At 36.6% G+C, this 21,224-nt stretch overlaps 1 long non-coding RNA gene and 1 pseudogene across 1 annotated transcript; one reads left to right on the top strand and one right to left on the bottom strand.

The window, feature by feature from the left end:
• The first annotated feature begins 518 nt into the window (after positions 1–518).
• LOC107978708 lies at positions 519–17,493 on the top strand. Its single transcript, XR_003484597.2, has 3 exons — positions 519–1,665; positions 2,046–2,098; positions 17,361–17,493. It is a non-coding gene; the product is annotated as an uncharacterized LOC107978708 (long non-coding RNA).
• LOC113835232 lies at positions 11,211–11,344 on the bottom strand (annotated as a pseudogene).
• Positions 17,494–21,224: the final 3,731 nt, after the last annotated feature.

Raw genomic sequence — 21,224 nt, 5'->3', positions numbered from 1 at the left:
ATCACAATAAAAGTTTAACATGATTGACAATAATAAAAATGCAAACTGAAACTTTGAGACTTCGTTCTACTCCATCCAGAATGGCTAAGACCAAGAATATGTTGACTTTTTTAAGTAAAGGGTCAACTTGCAGCTGAGCATTGGTGATGCTTACCTTTAACCCCTGCACCTGGGAGGCAGAAGCAGGCTTATCTCTGTGCGTTCGAGGCCAGCCTGGTTTACAGAGCAAGTTCCAGGACAGCCTTCAAAACAATACAGAGAAACCCTGTCTCGAAAAACCAAAATAGATAGATAGATAGATAGATAGATAGATAGATAGATAGATAGATAGATGGGGATCAACTTGCTAACTTGCAATAAAGAATACATCACTCATCAAGAACTATAGTTGATGTACTCTTTCTAAATTATATCCTCCACAGTACTCTTGTAACTTGAAATATAATGTTATACTCATGAGTTTGAACTTCTGTGGCTGTAATGTTACTTTTCAGTTTGAGTACAATGTTCTAACAGATGACAATGATTGTTAAATGTCTTGTCTCAATCTCAACTTGTTTTGTATAGCTTGGTTTTGGTCTCTATTCTTTTATTCTGATTGAAAGTTTCCCTTCCTTCTAACATCTCTGCCATAGGTATTTTCAGGGATGTGCAACAAGAAGCCTCATATAAAGCCTGAGCAAAAGAAGGGAGGAAAACAGTCGGATTCCTGGCTTTCCTGACAGTGAAATACACCTCTTCAGTAGACTTAGCTATTGCAGGTTATGCAACTCTTTCCTGTTGTGTACCACATAAAATATTCAAAATTTTAGAGAAATTATATATCTTTGAGAATTCAGATGCCACAAACTTCTCCATACCCTGCGGGCTATCATGAGCTATCAAGACTTCTCTTTCCTTCTCTCTTCCTTACACACTTACACATGCCCCTCCCTTTTCCTCTCTTTCTCCTCCCTCTCCTCCCCTCTCCTGGTTTTCTCATCTCTTCATGTATTCTCTCTCTTTTCACTTTCTCCCTCCTCCATTAACTTCCTGTCCTGTCCTTCCTTCCTTCTTTAACATTCCACCCCTTTCCCTTATATTTCTCTGCCCCCCCTTCTCTCCACAGTTGTCATTTAATCTATTGAATTGGAAACCTAATGCTCTTTTCTATTTCAACATATATTATCAGTGCCCTTTCTTTACAATTAATCCTGTACCTAAGTATCACCTTTAATTTCTGGTGGAATAAGCTAGGAAGATCAGTAGTTATCGGCCTATATTCCTACATGCAACAACTTAACCCCAAACAATGAGCACAGAGCTTACTGGTTATTGAAGCAAGAGTTAAGGGGAAGGGAATTCTGCCTTTATATCTGATGTACCACATGTAAAATGAAATCTAAGATCATGTCCTCAGTGAGCCACATTCTTGAATATTTTGATCATCAGATGTATTGTAGCTTCTTGTATACATTTTCTTCCTTGTATCTCCTACATAATCCTTTATATCTCCTAAACTTGCAGCATATCCACTGGTTTTGATCTACTTTCAATGATGCTTTGTGCATGAACTTCAGCGTGTGTGACATGATGGGGGAATTGGGAGGAATGCTACTGTAGACATGTTCATTCTGAGGTGTATCTGGAAGATGACCTTTCCCAGAAGGATGCAGCTGAGCACAGGTCAGTAAAATTCCATATAGATCTCTTCATTAGATGATAGTAAAGGCTAGTGATGTCTTATGCAGATAAATATAAGCATGTTATATATTATAGTTGAGGCATAAAATAGCCCCAGAGCTCATATGATAAAGCTTGGCACTCTACATACTGTTTACAGATTAGGCTTTGGGGAAGTATTTGGATCATGAAGGCTCTGATGTAATCAATGATTTAAACCACTAATAGATTCAAAGATTTGTGGTCTTACAGTGAAGTGGTAGAATCTAGGAGATGGGACCTGCTTGAGGAAATGGGGGATTCTGTGCCTCCTTCTCATCTTTAATTGAATCCTATCATGAGGTAACAGCTACCCTCAGCCATGCTCTTCTGCCTTCATACAGGCCTGAAAGCAGCAAGATCACCTGAGCACAAGCTAAAATCTCTGAAGCCACAAGTAAGTTGTTCTCTCAAGGATTTTGCTACAGAGACAAATGTAACTAACATTTTTTTTTTTGCTACTACCTCTCTCACACACATTTATGTTGAGAATATTTTGTTTAACACTGACATGGTATGCCGAATACTTTGTGACCTTGAAAAAATACACACACCCTATTTTAGTGGTCTCCAGTATCTAATTAACTCCAATCGTTTGTGCATCTTAGTATTTGAACACCATGTTTCAGGTCAGCATCCAGTTCATTGTTCCCCAATTTACCCTTATTTATCAATGATATTTGTGAGACCAAACATCTAATTCCTGTTAGATTTTGAACTTCCTGAGGATAATCAGCAGAACTTCTTTGAAGAACTTCTAGGGTCACTTACTTGTAGAAATTGATGGATGAACAAAAACATTTTACAAAGATGATGCTTACTCTGGACACACAGAGTAGCATTTTCTAGGTTTGTCCCTGGATGCTGAGGAAGGATCCCTGTATTTACTGATTAAAGTTAAAGTGCAGAAATTTCCATTTAAACTATTTGGGGAATGGTTTTAGGAAGAAGAGGGTTTTTTTGTTTTGTTTTTCTTTTGTTTTGTTTTGTTGTAACTCAGATGTGCTTATTGGCTACTATACACACAATGTGACCATCTTTCCAGTTTTTGTTTTCATAGTTATTACTGTCAAAGCTGCTAGATACAGCCTATAGATTCATCTAGATTGACCTGCTTTATCATTCTTCACATAGCTCCCAATCTTGTCACGTTATTAATAAGATGCTATTGATGCTAATATGATAGCTCTTATCCTGACTTGTCATCAGTTATTCTTCTGGTTTTCCTTAAGAATATGGAGTAGTTATTCCACCAATCAAATCTAAACAAGCTCACCCTCACCACCCAGCATTTGATAGAGACATCTTGCAACAGGTATTTTTTTCTCAGTTTTCCCCATAAAGCCTCTGTGCTGCCATTTCATACTTTTTACCTCTTGTTCTGAGCATGCCCATTTCTGTTAATTATCCAAGCTTGTGCAAACACTGCGTGTTCTCTAGAATCCAATGCCTCATGTTGTTTACATCTTACATGCACCCAGATAACCAGAAAAGCATCTCCAAGTACCAGAGTCACACTCTCCATGTTTGGAACTCAGTCCTCTTTGAATTTCAAATCAATTCTTCTGTGATAGTAATTTTTGGATTGCTGCACTATCTCTTTACTTACTGAACTTCCCACAAGATAATTATTTATTTTGACAAGTATTGATGTTTGTAGAGACTATCTATTCAATAAATATTTATTGAATAAATTAGACAATGTTTATGATTTTTGCACTTTCCTGAATCTTTTCATGAATAAGAATCCTGAAGTTTTAAAGTTAAAGTCTTGTTAACTTGTTAAAATACAAAGCTCATACCTTAGGATATGCTAAAATTTATAAAATCTGCAACAGAAAAATATCTTTGCCTTTGATTTTAAAACTATTTGAAGATCTTGTTAATAGCAAAATTTAGCTTTCCTCAATATAAACTTAAAATGAGTACGATGAATATAATAAAAACACAGCTCTCTTCTGAATATCCAGTGCTTTAAAATTTTTAATGTAGACTGTATAATGCAATTTTTATTTTTCCAAGTTCTCAAATATTTCTTCAGAACGATCTTGCTAGTATATTACATTCCTGACATGTCTGCAATAAAATCTGGAAGGTTTAAATACAATGTGTTGCCCATTAACTCTGTGAATTAGGGCAGCTTCTAAAAGGAAAACAACTAAATTGCAGTCAGCATGAAGAAATTGGACTGGGTTATGATTGCTATCTGTAATCTGTGGCCTTACATTATCCTGGCATGTGCCTTAAGGGCACAGGAAGTATTCTAAATTAATTTTAGATGATATACAGTTATGTTTCCTTTAATCAAAGAATCCAAGAGCAGTGTGTCCCTTGATGCTCTACTATCATGTTTTGAATCCTCAGAACATCATTTTACAAGGTGACTTATTTATAGGAAAATTCTACTTTTTTGCCCAAAGAAATTTTCTTAGATATTGGCAACAATATTCACTTCTTACTTTCTCCTAATGTGACTCTCTGAGATAATACACAAACACACACATACACACACGCAGAAAGAGAGAGAGAGAGAGAGAGAGAGAGAGAGAGAGAGAGAGAGAGAGAGAGAGAGAAGCAGAGAGAGTCAGAGAGGCAGAGACGAGCAGAGAGAGAGAGAGAGAGAGAGAGAGAGAGAGAGAGGCAGACAGAGACAGAGACAGAGACAGAGCACAGGGGCCACACACATGCACATATTTCATATTAGTTAGCCTATCTTCCCATGGTGTGCACATACTTCATATATGACATCAGATTTCAGTTAACCTGTCTTCTTGTGGTGTTTCAACATGCTCTACGGCTGCTAATAACAGATACTCATAATGCTCATAAATCAGGAATAGGCTTTGCGATTCCTTCCTCATTCTTTTTTTAAATTTTTTTGTTTGAATTAGAAACAGCATTGTTTTACATGACAATCCCAGTTCCCATCTCCCACCCGTCTTCCCCTACTACCCTCCCCAACTAAAACCCTATCTATCACATATCCTTTCTGCTCTCCCTGGATGGTGAGGCCTTCCTTAGGGTTTCATCAGACTCTATTGTATCCTTTGAGATAGGGCCTAGGCCCATTCCCGTATGTCTTGGCTCAGGGAGTATTCCTCTATAGGGAATTGGCTCCCAAAGTCCACACCTATGCTAGGAATAAGTACTGAACTTCTACAGGAGGTCCCGTAGATTTCTGAGGTTTCTTTATGTTTAATAAAATTTTCTTTATTTTGACATGTCTATAGATCCATTTGTTACCCATTTTCCTCCAAGAAACGTATCTTACAAAGCTATCTCATAACAAGGACATGGGTGTTGTTATAATAAACATATATAAATAAAAATGCCTACCTCTGGCACCTAGAGCAAAAAAAATACTTTATTAAAGCATACAATAGAAATAGTGAAAATCAGAGCAGAAGCAGAAGAGATAAAGAAGAGGAAAATAGAAAAAATAATTTAAAACTTGTTCTTCAAAAAGATTCATAAAGTTGATTAAATGTCCAGTTAGGCTAGCTAGCAATGGAGTATGTTTAAAAGCTCTATGACCTGTAAGAAAACTGAAGACAGAATCATCACTGAGGAAACTTTGAACACTAAAGAATGATAAGCAAATATTATGAGAAAGTTTATAGCCAATGATTTTGAAGTCTTAGATGAAATAGCCAATTTCATTAAAGATATGGCTACCAGAACTCCCTGGAGAGAAACAGATAATCTGAATATGTTTGTAACCATTTAAGAAATCAAATTACTAACACTAACTCTCCCTAAATGAAAAGAGCCCAATTTTTGTGATCAAATTGGTGGATTCTAGCAAATATCTAGAAAGGAAATGATGCCAGTTTCCCCAAAGACCCTCCATAAAATAAAAACTTACCATGTTCTCATTTATTCGTTGAAGTAAGCCGTGTTCAGATACCCAAACCAGCTAAATATTTCACAAGAAAGGACAGCTACAGATAAGCAGCCATCATAAACATTTATGCAAATATTCTCAACAAAATTCTATCATGTACAACAAACAAGTGAGACTTATTCCAGGTACACAGAACAGATTGAACATTTGAAAGTCAATGAATGCAATCTTTTTCATCAAAGATTAAAAAAGAAGAAGAAAAAGAAAATCAATGAGGCTCTCAATAGACACAAAAGGTGCTTCAACTTCGCAAAGCCAAATCTTTAGGAAAAGAAAACCCCTCAGCACTCTAGGGGAAGCTCTCTGCTTGCTTGATTTACTGAAAAATATGTACACAACAACTACTGATGACATCATGCTCAATGGCAACAGAGAAGCTGGGTGTGTCCTTTACAAAATAGGAAAAGAAAGAAAATGAAAATGAAAAAAGCTACAAGTCTCCTGTTCAAAACATACAGAAAATCCTAGCAAGTATAAAAAGAAAAAGAGGGCAAACAACATATAAACTTGGGAAAATAAACAGAAGCCCCTTTTAACTATGTGAAGTTATTATCTACCCATATAGAACATTGGAAGTAATAAACAATTGAATAAAAAGTTGCAGTCTAAGCTGGGCATTGGTGGCACACGCCTTTAATCCCAGCACTCGGGAGGCAGAGGCAGGTGGATCTCTGTGAGTTCAAGGCCAGCCTGGTCTTCAGACCGAGTGCCAGGATAGGCTCCAAAGCTACACAGAGAAACCCTGTCTCAAAAAAACCAAAAAAATGTTGCAGACTATGATGTTAATATACAGAGTATGTTGAATTCTCATATGCCAGTGATAAACAGTGGAATTTGAAATTGAAACGTCACTAGAGTTGCACCAAAAATAGGTAAAAGAATCTAGCAAACTGTGGGTGGTAGAACAATTCTGTAATTCCAGTGTTCCTAAGTCGTGTGCCAGATAACCATTAATTTGAGTCTATCCTTGGCTATAGAGAAAATTCCAGATCAGTATTTGCTATTTAGGGAGACCATGTCTGAAACCAAGTAAATGGTCCAGTTCTAAAATATGGAGAAATGTGCTCAGGATTAATATGCAGAAACTACAAAACTCTAAGGACATTGGAGATTAGCTTAGCCGGTGCTGTTCCAGATTTTATTCTTTATTTTGTCTGCAATGTATTGTAGTACATTAGGATGCCTTTGTTGTAAAATTTTGTGATGAGAGGTTTTTTTTTTTTTATAAAGAAAACAGACTCTTCAATGTTTTCAGCATTTTGATACAAGTTTTAAAGTGTTTTCTGCCAGATTTGTAATTATTTAGAGTGGCAGGAAATGACAGTTGTGACATTATATAAATACTGCAGGGAGATAATGATGTATTGATAGCTGGCATCATGGTTGAGTCACTAATGCATATGCTTCTTTCAAAGAGTCTTTCCTGATCATGTCAATCATCTTTTGAGTGACCTGCTTTAATGCTTCAATTCCAACCCTTACACCAGTACCTTACACTTCTGAAGTTCAATGTGCACTCTGTAGAGTAAGACTGAAGATATTGGCTTTGCAAGGATTGGAATCATCAAAGGTTATGTGCATATCTCTCGTTGCCTATAACAGATGATTAGTTAAGAAATGCTTGGATTTCCAAAACTGACAATATATAGTGGCACTGAGGGCTTTGGTATTGGGAATAGTGCAGGGCCCATGGAAACAACTATTCCTTAAAAACCAAAAGGAAAAGTTTGATCATTCTAGGGCCTAATGGTATTCCTGTGTCCAGTTTATAAGGCAGTCTGTAACTTTATGGATAGATGCCAAAATATTCTAATACTTCACAAGGCTTTTTATAATTTGCTATGTTTTCATTTATATCCATTCCCATTGCTGCTGAGGATCACCTATGGAGGCACACAACCTTGAACAAAGGCATGTGGGATGTATACAGATGAGCAGGTGCCTACCAATCAGTCATATGAGGACATCAGGAGTAGGGTAAAAAAAATATCAGTTAACTCTATGCTGAATATCAAGTATGTAGAAGGCAGATGGCTGAAAATGGCCCCTTTCCACACGTTCAAACAAGCAATCTTAGCTGACCAAGGGTTTTACAAAGCCTGGAGACTTGGCAGGCAGAGAGACCACTAATGTTTCGAATCCCTGTGTCTCAGAACTAAAACATTCAAGCAAATCAGCATGAGAACTCAGTGACTTAGCACTCTAACACACATTTTCTATGAACTTTGTAATTGTATCTTCATAATAGCTCTGTGAGGTAAATTTCATCAGCATTTTACACTTGCAGAAATTAAGCCTTCAACGACTTGTCCAGATCACACAAGCAAAAGATAGAAATAAGACTTGAAGCAACAACTGTCTCAGCTCAGGCCCAAAAGTCTTGATTATTGTTATTCCTTAAGACATGAGTTCTTAGTAGCACAGAATGAATTCATTTTCAGAGTAATGCCTGAAACCCATTGGGGGTTTTATTATTAGTTTCTTAATGTTCTTATTGCTGTAACAAAAATAAACCTGACAAAAACAACTTAGGAAGGGTTTGTTTTGGTCTGCAGTTTGAGTCCCTCATGGTGGGGAAGGTATGGTCATCTTACATCTACAGCTAAGAAACAGATAAAATCATGATACTCAGAGGGTCTTGCCTTTCCATAGTTCACCTGCTGCTCCATGTCCTGGAATGGTTCTTTCTACCATCAGTGTATGTCTTCCACTTTCCATTAGTCCTCTCTGGAAAAGCATCCATAGGACCACTCAATGGGGTGCTTCACTCTTGTCCTTGATGTTGACTAATCTCACAAACCTGACAATCTAATTAGCTACCACAGCACCTGGTACAGCTCTGACACTGCTCTGCCCACATTACATCATCCAATTTCCAACATGGCACCGGGATCTAGGTTTCAGTTTTCTCATTTTACAGTGGGATGTTTGAAAGTCGATAGAAATTAGGTTATTTCACCCAAGAACAATGTAAGAGCAAAGACTGACTCTTGGCCCTTGTTCCATCCAATCCCCAACTACATATTTTATATTTCCCCAAAAATGAATGTCATCCTAGCCAGATATTAAGAAAACAATGGCCTTTTGTACACACAAATCTTTATTATTTGGGCTATAAGCTAAAATGTAATTATGTCTACCAAGTATGGCAGCTTACAGGTACTGCCTTGTGGCTTAATGCCCAGCTATATCTCTTCAGTACTCATTTACTGAGCTTCAACTCTGCACAACGCCCAGCATTGTGCCCAAGATAGATCAGATTAACCTTGTCATTTTCCAGTGCAGAGGCTGCTGCAGTTTTTGTGGAAATTTTCCTTCACAAAGCTAATTTTTTTTGTCAGGGTTAATTTCTTTTACAGCGCAGACTAACTATGCCCTTGTTCCTAGGGAAACAACATTCATCATATGGTTTGGAGTATCTGAATGACAGCATGCCCAAAGTTGATTGGTTTCTCAGGTGATGAATGACCATGTCCCTAATTCTGCAGAAAAGCAAAAAATCCTCTCTCTGGCCCAAATCTCACAAAACATATCCCACTCCAGGTTTTCAACACAACAGAAGCTTTGAGTTGAGCAAAAACAGAAAATATTGTCGGAATGAAAACAACATTAATTAAAAGAGGCTGTTGAATTCCAGGCAAATTGCTGTTATAAGTCAGAGCAAAGGGAATGGGCTGCTGAGCATTTTATGAGTTTGAGGAAAACTCCTGTGGTTATTTATAAATCATTATCAAGGCTTGTCCACTGCTTCCAGGACCTTCACAGATAGACTCACTTTAGGACATAATCATTACCACCAAGATAATGTGTGAGCAAAAGATTCAATAATAAAATGTGTATTTCATTGACTATAAAAATGTCACTGATGGCTATAGAAAGCCAGAAATCCTTAGAAAAATATAAAGAGAAGAGGAAAATTGCTTGCAACTGCTGATTCCAGGTGTCTTTTGACAAACCATAATTTTAGTTGAATTGAATTAAAAATGGTAAAGGTTATTGTTGATTTAATAATTGATTAAACTTAATTTCAGTATATTTTTAAATTGTTAATTACATATAAATTTATATAGTTGAAATATAAGTGGTGTTTTGTTGGTTTTTCTATAATACATATTTTAAATTGTAAAAGATATCTCTCTCTCATATTCATGGTTTAAATAGTGTTTTAATTTAGTATCAGATGGTAAGTACATTAACACTCTTCACAGCTGTAATTTCCCCTAGTGGATAACTGGTGTGCTGCTACATGCTCCCTATTGTACAGCAATTTTAATGAATATGAATATATTTTTATAGAAAATGTTTTATATAAAATCATAAGTTGATCATTTATAATCATAATTTTTTCTTTTGTTAATGTTGTTTTCATCAACTGTTAAACCTCCCTCCTTTGGGGGCCACCCATCACTCTTTTGATTAAAAGGACCAGTGAACATTAATTAATTTAAATGCTGGGCCACACATTCCCAATCATTGGTCTGCAAAGTTCAGATTCACTATGTCAGCCAAGTTAGTGCTGCCTAACATCCATTTGCACTTGTAAAATACGTGGGAAGTGTGGAGATGTATGCTTGAAAATTAGATGAAAATACTTAGCAAAAAGTAACTGTGGATTTTCTCATTTACTGAGTATTTTTTTTAATAGGCTTTAGGGCTGCAAAATTTGTCTCTGAGCTTCTTGTACTTAAGAGAGCCAGTAAATTAAAATTTAGTTTTCCTTATAATAGACAAATTATGATTCCCCCCAAAGGGGTAATCATTCCAATCATTCTAGAATCAATACCTACAACCATTACAAAGATCAATGTGAAATGAGACAAAGCTCTAATGTCCAGATATAATATTCCTTCTTTCTGCCTGTCTTAATCTAGACCTGATGTTTATTGAGGATAATGAGCTACACTGATTTGAAAGCTTTAAACATGAGATGCAAAATTAAACTGTACAATAGATTTTTCTAAAGTTGTAAAAAGATAGCCATTATGGTACTAATTTTTCTAATTTGATGCTTGCACAAGGATCAATAGGAACGTGTCCATTAACAGATAAATCAAATGTTCCTACTTATTTGTACATACCATACCACAGCGTCTTAACATTGCCTGGGAGTCCATTTCTGTTGGAACAAATACCAGTTGGGTTTGTTTGATAGCTAATGACCACCCCTGAAGTAGAAGAGGCAGAATACCACACTGAATTACGTACAATGTATTGCTCTTGTGTGACAGTTTCTTATTCTTTAAGGGCTCTCTTCCATGTAGTCTTAGCGTTATAGACAAGGTCCTACTATTTTCTTCCTATGTCCTGTGTTGCAGATGGCAAAGTACTCCACATACAGTGACAATAAGGAGCATCATGTGTACAAGGAACTCTCCTCAAGATTTACTTTTGCTTCTTTATGGATTACATCAATGCTAACGATTACACACAGAACTCATATACACCCAGCCACAGCCTCCTTTGGAGACCTTTAAATTAAGAGAACACACATGTGTGTGCATCATTGCCTGGGCCTTGTTCCTTTCTTGATTATGTCTGTGTTTTGGCCCCTATTCTCTTCCATTGAAATTCAGTGCTAGTAATGTCCATTAGGTTAGCACAAATCAAAAGGTGTGAGGAGTCAGTACAGATTGCCCTCTGTTACTGTATTGATTAACATAGGGACAAATGTGTCCTGTCAGACTATTCTGATAAGAACAGATATTACATTTGATCTTAGCCAAAATGCCAAGAAGCAATGTCAGACTATTTTGAACTTTGCTATTAAGTGTGAATACACTAGAGTTTAAGCCTTTAATTCATAATTTCAATAAAACCAGATGGGAAAACCAGTTGTAGAGAAATTCACTAAGTGCCAGTTACATTTGTTTACTTTCATGTTTAAAAATATACAGGGGATTTTTTAAAATAAATTAAACAGGAAATAGAATTCATATTTCTATACAACATATGATGTATTTAAATGTAGTTTTCACTAAAGTTGTATATTGTTAAAACATAGTCAACTTAAAACAAAAATAATGGCATGTCAGGCAAATAACAAACACATTTTTGCCATAGTCAACCTACATATTTTTCCTAGATTTTCAATAAGGTCTCCAATTTAACATAAATTTTGTAATTCACTGCTGGTAAGATACCACCTTATTTCCAAAAGTTTTAGTTCCAATTAATGACACCCTTATCCATACCAGTGACTCAAACATGTATTATTTAGCCTGAATTTTGATTTTGCCTTTTTTTTTTTTACTGTTTTTCTCATAGCTCGTACTATTGTGAACTTTAATATATGCAGTTTCTAAAACCTTAGAAACGTAAGAATTCTTGGATAGAATTTAGACTATAACTGCCTTGCAAGTGAACAAAGCAGCTTCACAGAAGTGGAAAAGGTTTTGGATAAGTGCTAGACTAACTTAAGAAAACAATAGAGTCTGTAAAACTAAGTACTAAAAAGAAGGTGCCTAACATTTTAATAGATGAACTGTTCTCTGCACTATATGAGGAAATTTCAATGAATCCATACCACCTTACATAAATTAATTAAGAAGAATGGACACACCCTGTCAAGAAGTGTGCCAAACCTCATAGGCAGCCATTCTATGAAGAATGATATATGTTGTTTCATACTTTTAAAGTATGTCCAAAATATTATGACTTTCTTCCAAAACAAATGACAACATGAAAGTTCAGAAAAGAGAAAAAAGGGATCTCCAGTCACTATGCCAGCAGAAGGAGTGATGTTAGCATCTATTTATGTTACAACCTCCATCTACAACTTTCAAAACTGGTTATTCCAGTTTGTTCTACTGAAAGTAAATTCTAGCTAGTGACATGGAGTATTGTATAATGCAGAATATTTAAATAAAAACATTGATTTCGAGTTGACTAACTTTATCTGAATCTTAGACAAAATAAGTCTACTTTGTGAAATTGGGGGGCATGTTTATTATTGCATACCCCAAAGATTTGGTACAAAAAAGACAAGGCTTTATTTGCTTGTTTTGTCTATTTACTTTCTTAAGGAATGCATCCTTTTGTGATTAAAATCTTTTTCTTTTGTGATTTTTTTTTTTACTTTTAATCCTTTTTTATCAGGCTATTTTCTTTGTGGAATGGACCTCTCAGTGATGTTGTTGATAATAACCCATATAAGTCATGACAATATACAAAATAAAGATAATAAAAATAGCTGCTTATGTGGATATGAAATACATTTATGACAATATAAAGATATTCATACATTCCATTTGATTGTGTGCCTGAAATCCCTTCCAATTTAATAAGATGTCAAGAGAGCTATTAATAAATGAGAGCTAAGCACCATGGTGAAGCGTGGGCACTGACTTCTTAAAATTATAGGAAAAGGAGAGCTTTTTAATTGGACAGGATGTTACATTGCCAAAATCACAGGGGAAAATATCAAATCCCTCAGCAGCAAAATACTTTCTGTCCATATCAATGATAAAGAATAAAATAGAATTTTTTATTTCTTTTCTTTATGAACTAAAAGACTACATACAGACATTCAGGTCATGTGAGCTTGTTAGTGTTAACGAGGTACAGGGTAGCGCACTAGTCATGTGCCTATAGTGCTTAGTGAAAACCAACTGATGACTCCTCAAACACAATTATTTTTTCCTTCTCTTCTGTGCACATTCCAGACATCCATGTGGACACAAGGATTTTATACAGTGAGACTATGTTTGCAATATATAAAGCTCATGTACAGTTTTATCTGAAATACAGATTTTTTTTCTATCATAAAATACTCTTGGCTTCTAAACATCTTAAACAAAAAACTTGCTCATATAAATTAGATGTTCATGTTGCTAAATCACCTGTATAGCATTTAAGTGAGTGCTACATAATGTTAAAAGTAAAATATCAGAGAAGTTTCCATTTGCTATAGGTGGTGATTAGCACAGCTTTTCAAAGTGCAGATAATAAAAGACAGAGAGTGAGCAGCACTAAATAGAACATCTACACTACATGCCTTCCTCCCAAGCTTCAGGGATCTTCGCAGAAGAGCAGGTGGAGGGGCTTGGTCTTGCCCCAAATGATGTGACAGATTTTGATGATTCCCTCATGGGAGGCCTCACTCTCTCTGAGGAGTGGTTGGGAGGTGGGATGGGGAGATTGTGGCAGAAGTACGAGGAAGGGAGGGGACTGGGATTGGTATGTAAAATAAGATTGTTTTAATTTAAATTAAAACATTAATAAACATCCAAGAAAACAATGCCCTCCAGACACAACAGCCTATCTGAAGCTCAGGGATCATTTCCAAACAGGGTTAGGAAAATACTATAAGACCCGGAGGTTGTAGATGACCACAAGGAAACAGCATAATCCATGCAGAATAGGAAAATTGCACATGAAGGTTATAAAAACACACCCAAGACATGCTCAAGCTCAAGCTCAAGCCAGACCAAATCCCAGAATAAAGAAGGAAATTAAACACAAGGCCCCATCCCTGGCAAGGAGCTATTGGTAGTTGATAGTTTCTGGGGGGATAGTAAGCTTTCTCTGACAGCCATGATCCAATAGGAGGACACATCCAAGAATATTTAGGCAGCAAAAATTATACTTAGTGGGTGACAAAGGGGACAAGAGGTTGAAAGGATAGGGAAGGGATGTGGAGTTGAATCTGTAAGGAGTGGGGTAGTAGGTTTAATATGGTTGAAACTCATTGTATTAAATTCATAAAGAAGTAATTTAAGAAAGGGAAAAGTGAAAAAATTAAAATTTCGTATTTTGTCTCACTCTCTTCCTCCTAAATATACCCATACTTAATTATGTACAAGCACAGAAAGTGTCTTTGTAATAAGTGCATGTTACCATTAGAGGGACTGTACTTTCATAAATAAAACAATGTTCAGAATTTTAGTGTCACATTTTCTTCATTATAAAGAAGGCATTAGTTGTTTTAGACTATACTTTGCTCAGACACCAAGTGATGATATCTAATGGTAGAAGTAATGTAATGAATTTTTTTAAAAAACAGTGTTGGCCAAATACAGCTCAAAATAAGGAAGACAGCATAAACCACCCTTCGGATAAACTAAAAAATATATACAACTTTGATAAATTCTATTAAGATTCAGATGAATTAGAATAATTCAAAGTCCATGTGCAAATTTCCATAGTCTATTTTATCTGAACCTCAAGACACTATAATTATTTTGAGTAGAATGGAATATAGAGTCATATTTTTAAAAGGATAAGGACCTCTGTAAAACAGGTCTGAAGTGTTTACCTATCTCCCAGTTTTAAGCACATATCACAGATTAAATAATTCTGTTCAATAATATAGATTGTCAGAAATCTCCTGAGATGGAAAATTTTAAACTAAAGCTTTTTCACCACTTGTAATTTCATGTACAGACAAGAACACAGTAAATTTGTTGAGAGGTTCTATCTTTTCTAAGTTTGTTACTTAAATTTTCTGGGAAGCATATATCTTACCTAGACTTTGAAATTAAACTTTTTCAAAAGGTCTTAGAATCCTACTGAAGAAACTTCCTGAAACATATACACATACACAAGAAATACAATTTGGAGTTACTGTATAATGAGGAACGCAGTGACCCTGCTAGACACCTTATGCTACAAAATAAAATTCACACTATTGGTTTTGTGATACATCTTTTTGAGTCATTGGCCAAAAGGCTACTAATAGACAATCCCAAACATTACATGCTATTTCCAGTGCTTTGGTTACCCTCCATAATCTGATAATAAAGATTGTGAAGACACCATATAATTATGGTATTAAACATGGGGAGATTGATTTGGTGCTCAATTAGAAACTTTACTACTTGCAATTTAACCTAACTTTTATGTAGGTATTGGGGATGTGAACTTGGATTCTCAGCTTCCCCATCAAGTATTTTACCAATTGTATTACTCCCTACACACATACATACACACACTCACGAAAGTACACACACACACACACACACACACACACACACACACACACACACACACATTAGATCCTTTTTTGTGCTCACAACATAAATATATGTTGGTACAAGGACATCCTGTGCTACATAGCTGGATCGATACCATCTCAAATCATTAAATAGATAAAAAAGCAAATAAATAAATAAGCATAAAACAGAAGGTAGGCGGGATAACTAGGCTCTGTGGAGCTATGAGTTTCAGGAGCTGAGATTCTAATATACGGAATGTAAGTTTGGCTGTGTGTCCAAACTACACACCAGCAAAGGTTCTGAGTATAGAGGTACCAGGCTAAGTGTAACATCTGTGAACCTGGCAGAAGCAGGAAGCAAATGGCAGGGCAATAAAAGGCTGGTGACAAACAAGTTTCATATCCAACCCTAACTTCAACTGGGCCTTTGCATAAAGTTTAATTAACTAATTAATTATTTTTGTAATAATAAGTACTGAGAACACACATTCCTCAACAATTCCAAGTACTTTGACTCTTGTTTGAGGACTACATTCTATTTTTATTATTTTTATTTAAATTAGGAACAAGCTTGTTTTACATGTCAATTGCAGTTCCCTCTCCCTCCCCTCCTCTCCTGGACCCCACCATCCCTGACCTGAACAAGAGGGAGGTCATGGGCCCCAGATTGATAGCTGGGAAACCAGCATAAGACAGACCCAGATAACTGAACATGGGAGTCAGTTAGGAGGCCTGGGCAATCTATGGGGCCTCTAGTAGTGGATCAGTATTTATCCCTAGTATATGAATGGACTTTGGGAGCCCATTCCACATAGAAGGATATCCTTTCAGCCTAGGAACATGGGTGAGGACCTAGGCCCTGCTCCAAATTTTATGACAGACTTTTGAGATTCCCCAATGGAAGGCCTCATCCTCCCTGGGGAGTAAAACTTATTTATTAAACTTCTGCCTCCTTTCATCTAGACTGTCAGAATGTTCGATTTAGTGAAATGGTAGGTTTTCTTTAACAGGTAATAAAATACCAGCCAGAGAAACTGAGTGATAGATATCATTAAAAATGAGTATGTACACAGTCAGATTTTACTCTGTGATACATCTCATCATGATGAACACAGGGACAATGAACTTGAACAAGACTGAGACAGTCAGAGGACAGATAGACAAAGTAATAGCTATGTCATTCTGTGATATTAGCAGCAGCCATGGAGGTACTAAATGGGGGGAACAATTTATTAAAATGACAAATAAGCTGATAGTATCCTAAAGCATACACATTATTTGGCTCATGCTTGAATAAAAGGATAAGAATGGGCTCACATTAGTCTAATTAGTTGCTTCATTTTGGATATGTGGTTTCAAACTACAGAAGTGCACTTAAAAGCAGTTCTTTTTAAAATTAAAATATCACTTCTAATCTACTTTATACTATTAAATGTGTGCTAATAAAATATTTCCTTATAGATCATATAAAGACAAATGAGGATTCTCAGTTAATGGAAGAATATGAGGTTTCTCATACTGACACTTTTCAGATATGGTCTGTGTTCACAGTGGTACCATGTGTGGAAAGGTGCTTTGTTTCCCTGATGCATAGCATCAGAGGGTAAGGTTTCAGTCATTCCAGCAATTCAATTAAATGTCTAGAAAGTCTTCTCTATTGCTTTTCTTTATAACTTTAGAACTTTCTAGCAGTGACAGAGAAATGTTGCATATTTTAAAGTACATTGTTCTCACAAGGATGGAAGAATGGAATGTGTGTGTGATGGAGGAGGGGTGAGGTAAACATAAGTGTTTTTAATCCCTGGGTTTCCATTATCATTACAGGAATAGAAATTAACAGACTCAAGCAATGAGATCCCCATCAAAATCCCAACACATTTCTTCATAGACCTTGAAAGAACAATACTCAACTTTACATGGAAAAACAAAAAACCCAGGTTAGCCAAAACAACCCTGTACATTAAAGGAACTTCTGGAGGCATTACCATCCCCAATTTCAAGCTCTATTATAGAGCCATAGTCCTGAAAACAGCTTGGTATTGCTATAAAAGTAGACAGATAAACAATGGAATGGAATTGAAAACCCTGATATTAACCCACACACCAATGAACACCTGTTTTTTTACCAAGAAGCTAAAGTTATACAATGGAAAAAAAAGAACACATCTTCAACAAATGGTGCTAACATAACTGGATTCAGACATGTAGAAGATTGTAGATAGATCCATATCTATCACCATGCACAAAACTTAAGTTCAAATGGATCAAAGACCTCAACATAAATCCAGCACACTGAACCTCTTAAAAGAGAAAGTGGAAGGTACCCTTGAACAAATTGGTACAGGAGACAGCTTCCTGAACATAACACCAGTAGAGCAGACATTGGGATTGACAATTAATAAATGGGACCTCCTGAAACTGAGAAGCTTCTTTAAGGCAAAGGACACAGTCAGCAAGACAAAATGACAGCCCACAGAATGGGAAAAGATATTCACCAATCCCACATGTGACAGAAGGCTGATCACAAACATATACAATGAACTCAAGAAGCTAGATACCAAAACACCAAACAATGAAATTAAAAAGTGGGGTACAGAACTAAATAGAGAATTCTCAACAAAGGAATCTAAAGGGGTTGAAAGACACTTGAGAAAGTGCTCAAAATCCTTAGCCATTAGAGAAATGCAACTCAAAACAACTCTGAGATACCATCTGATACTGGCCAGAATGGCTAAAATCAAAAACACAATGACAGTCTATGACAGAGAGGATGTGGAGTAAAGGGAACACTCCTTCATTGCTGGTGGGAGTGCAAACTTGTAAGACCACTTTGGAAATCAGTATGGCAGTTTCTCAGGAAAATGGGAATCAGTTTACCTCATGATCCAGCAATTCCTCTCTTGGGCATATACCCAAATTATGCACATTTATATAACAAGGACATATATATGTTCAACTATGTTAATAGCAGCATTGTTTGTAATATCCAGAACCTGGAAGCAACCTAGATGCCCCTCAACTGAAGAATGGATAGAGAAAATGTGGAACATTTACACAGAGGAGTACTACTCAGCAGAAAAGAAGCAATCTTGAAATTCTTGAATCTTGAAATTCGCAGGCAAATGGATGGAACTAGAAGAAACCATCCTAAGTGAGGTAACCCAGTCACTAAAAGACAAACATGGTATGTACTCACTCATATATGGATTTTAGACATAGAGCAAAGGATTACCAGCCTACAATCCACATCACCAAAGCAAGTAGTAAACAAGGAGGACTCTAAGAGAAGAATGCATTTCGAGCCCCACCCTGCGCCTCCCCTGCCTTGGAGAAGGGGAAGGGGACAGGATCTCCTGAGCTAATTGGAGCATGGGGCTAGAGGAGAGGGAGCTGGGAGAAATAGATGGGGAGAAGAGGTGGGGAAGGAGGAAATGGGAAAGTAGGAAGTTTGAGTCTGTGGTAGAGGAGAGCAGGATGAGAAATACTATAAAAGAGGGAGCCATTATAGGTTCAAAGAGAGATCTGGCACTAGGGAGATTTCCAGAGATCTACAAGGATGACACCAACTGGCAATATAAGCAATAGTGGAGTGGCTACCCCAAATGCCCTTTCCCTATAATGAGACTGATGACTACCTTACATGCCATCCTAGAGCCTTCATCCAGTAGCTGATGGAAGCAGAAGCAGACACCCACAGCTAAACACTGAACTGAACTCTGGAACCCAGTTATAGAGAGGAAGGAGTGATAAGCAAAGAGGTCAAGACCGGGCTGGTGAAATCCACAGAAACAGCTGACCTAAACAAGGGAAGTACAAGACCCCAGACTGATGTATGGGAGGCCAGCATGGGCCTGATCTAGATCCCTGAATGTGGATGTCAGTGAGGAGGCCTTGGCACTCTATGGGGCCTCTGGTAGCAGATCAGTATTTATCCCTGGCTTAAGAAAGGGAGCCCATTCCATGTGGAAGGATGCTCTCTGAGCCTGTATATATGTGGGAGGTCCTAGGCCTTGCCCAGGATGATATGACAGACTTTGGGGATCCCCCATGGTGGGCCTTACCCTCCCTTGAGAGTAGAGGGGGGATAGGGTGGGGGGATGGGAGAGGGGGTGAGGGATGAGGGGAGAAAGAGGGAGAAGGGATTGACAAATTAGAAACAAGCAGGCTCCGAGTGGATACTGGATAATCCCAGGGAAGACAAGAAACTATTCTAAGAAAGGTATAGTTCTGGCTGTTGGAGGGCCTGGTGTCATCTGCAAATCACCACCCGGCACATATCTCTAATGTTCCTTGCAGATGAATAGCCTTATCAAAATCTGTTGGCAGGCACTACTTTTCATATAAGAGGTCAGCATATAAACAACTACAGCATTTCTTGATATTGAAATTAGAATTAAGAATAATTTCATAAAACACCACTACCTAACACGCAAGATAAAATATCTGGAAATAATCTCTTACACAAGTATTTGGAGAATAATCTCTGTTGCTTAGAGAAATGTTTAAAAAGATATGAGTTGACTGATGACATGCTTTGTTCTTTACTAGGAAGATGCAATGCTCTTTAGATAGCAGAACCTCAGAGTCAGCGGAGCCGCAGTCAAAATCCCAGCAGGGGGATTATGGAAAGGCCAAAAGTTTGAAGAACAAATATGTGTACTTTAAAGATTCGATCTCAAAATTTATTTTCCCCATTTCTTTCTTTTCTTTTTTATTAAATTGAAAATATGTTATCCCATACAATACACCCAACCACATTCTTCATCCCCACCCTGGTCATCTTTTGTAGCCGTGCAGGTTTATGGAACTGGGTTATCCTCGTTTGAGTTTTTGAAGATTTAAAGAACAGTATTCCAGGTTATAGGTTCAGGCAGAAGAGGGGACTATGAATGCATTGATTGATTTACAATATAGATTTCAGCCAATGATTTAAGGCCAAAAAGTTTTTCAGTATAAAGAAAAATTATTTTTTTATAAATGTTAATCACACAACTACATAAGTCAATGGAAAAATCACAATGTATCAATTATTTTATTATTTACAAAAATAAATTCACACAGATAATATCTAAATATAAAAGTTAAATTTACGCATTCCTGAATGTCAATATGTTTTGCAGTCCCCCTCTCTCCCTCATTTCCATCCTGTCTTCTGTTTTCTATCTGAAGAGATGTCATTTTTCTTCATTGCATGTTTTGTTTAATTATTTTCTGTTTTAACATGAGCCAAGAAGCAATACAACCTATGTTGGATAAAAACTTCTGAACCTATCATACAAAGCAAAACCCATGCTCCTTTTATTTGATTTGCTTAAGTACCTTGACATCACGATGAAAACTTATTAACATAGTAGAGAAAGTCTGCTAACAGTAGGGAATGAACTTATCTGAAGTAATGGAAATGTATGTATTCCTAGGGATAACACACATGCAAGAGTCACAGAAGGCTTGTATTTAAACTATGAGCATTCTATTTTTAAGTAATTTACATTTCAATAAAATATCAATTAGGGAGAGAACATTTGAAGATCGGTACTACTGGAGGCTGAAAAGTAAAATATACAAAAAAAGAAAATTAGATTTTTGAAATATGTAAGCCAAAGATTTGGTTGAGTAACAGGCAAAGAACTGTAAAAGATCACATTTAATAAAGAATTAGCATGGAGCAGTGCTAAATCCAGTAATTGG

This window comes from Cricetulus griseus, chromosome 4 (assembly GCF_003668045.3).
Source record: "Cricetulus griseus strain 17A/GY chromosome 4, alternate assembly CriGri-PICRH-1.0, whole genome shotgun sequence".
NCBI lineage: Eukaryota > Metazoa > Chordata > Mammalia > Rodentia > Cricetidae > Cricetulus > Cricetulus griseus.
The sequence above is the reverse complement of the archived record's forward strand: the minus strand, read 5'-3'. Positions and strand labels throughout refer to the sequence as shown.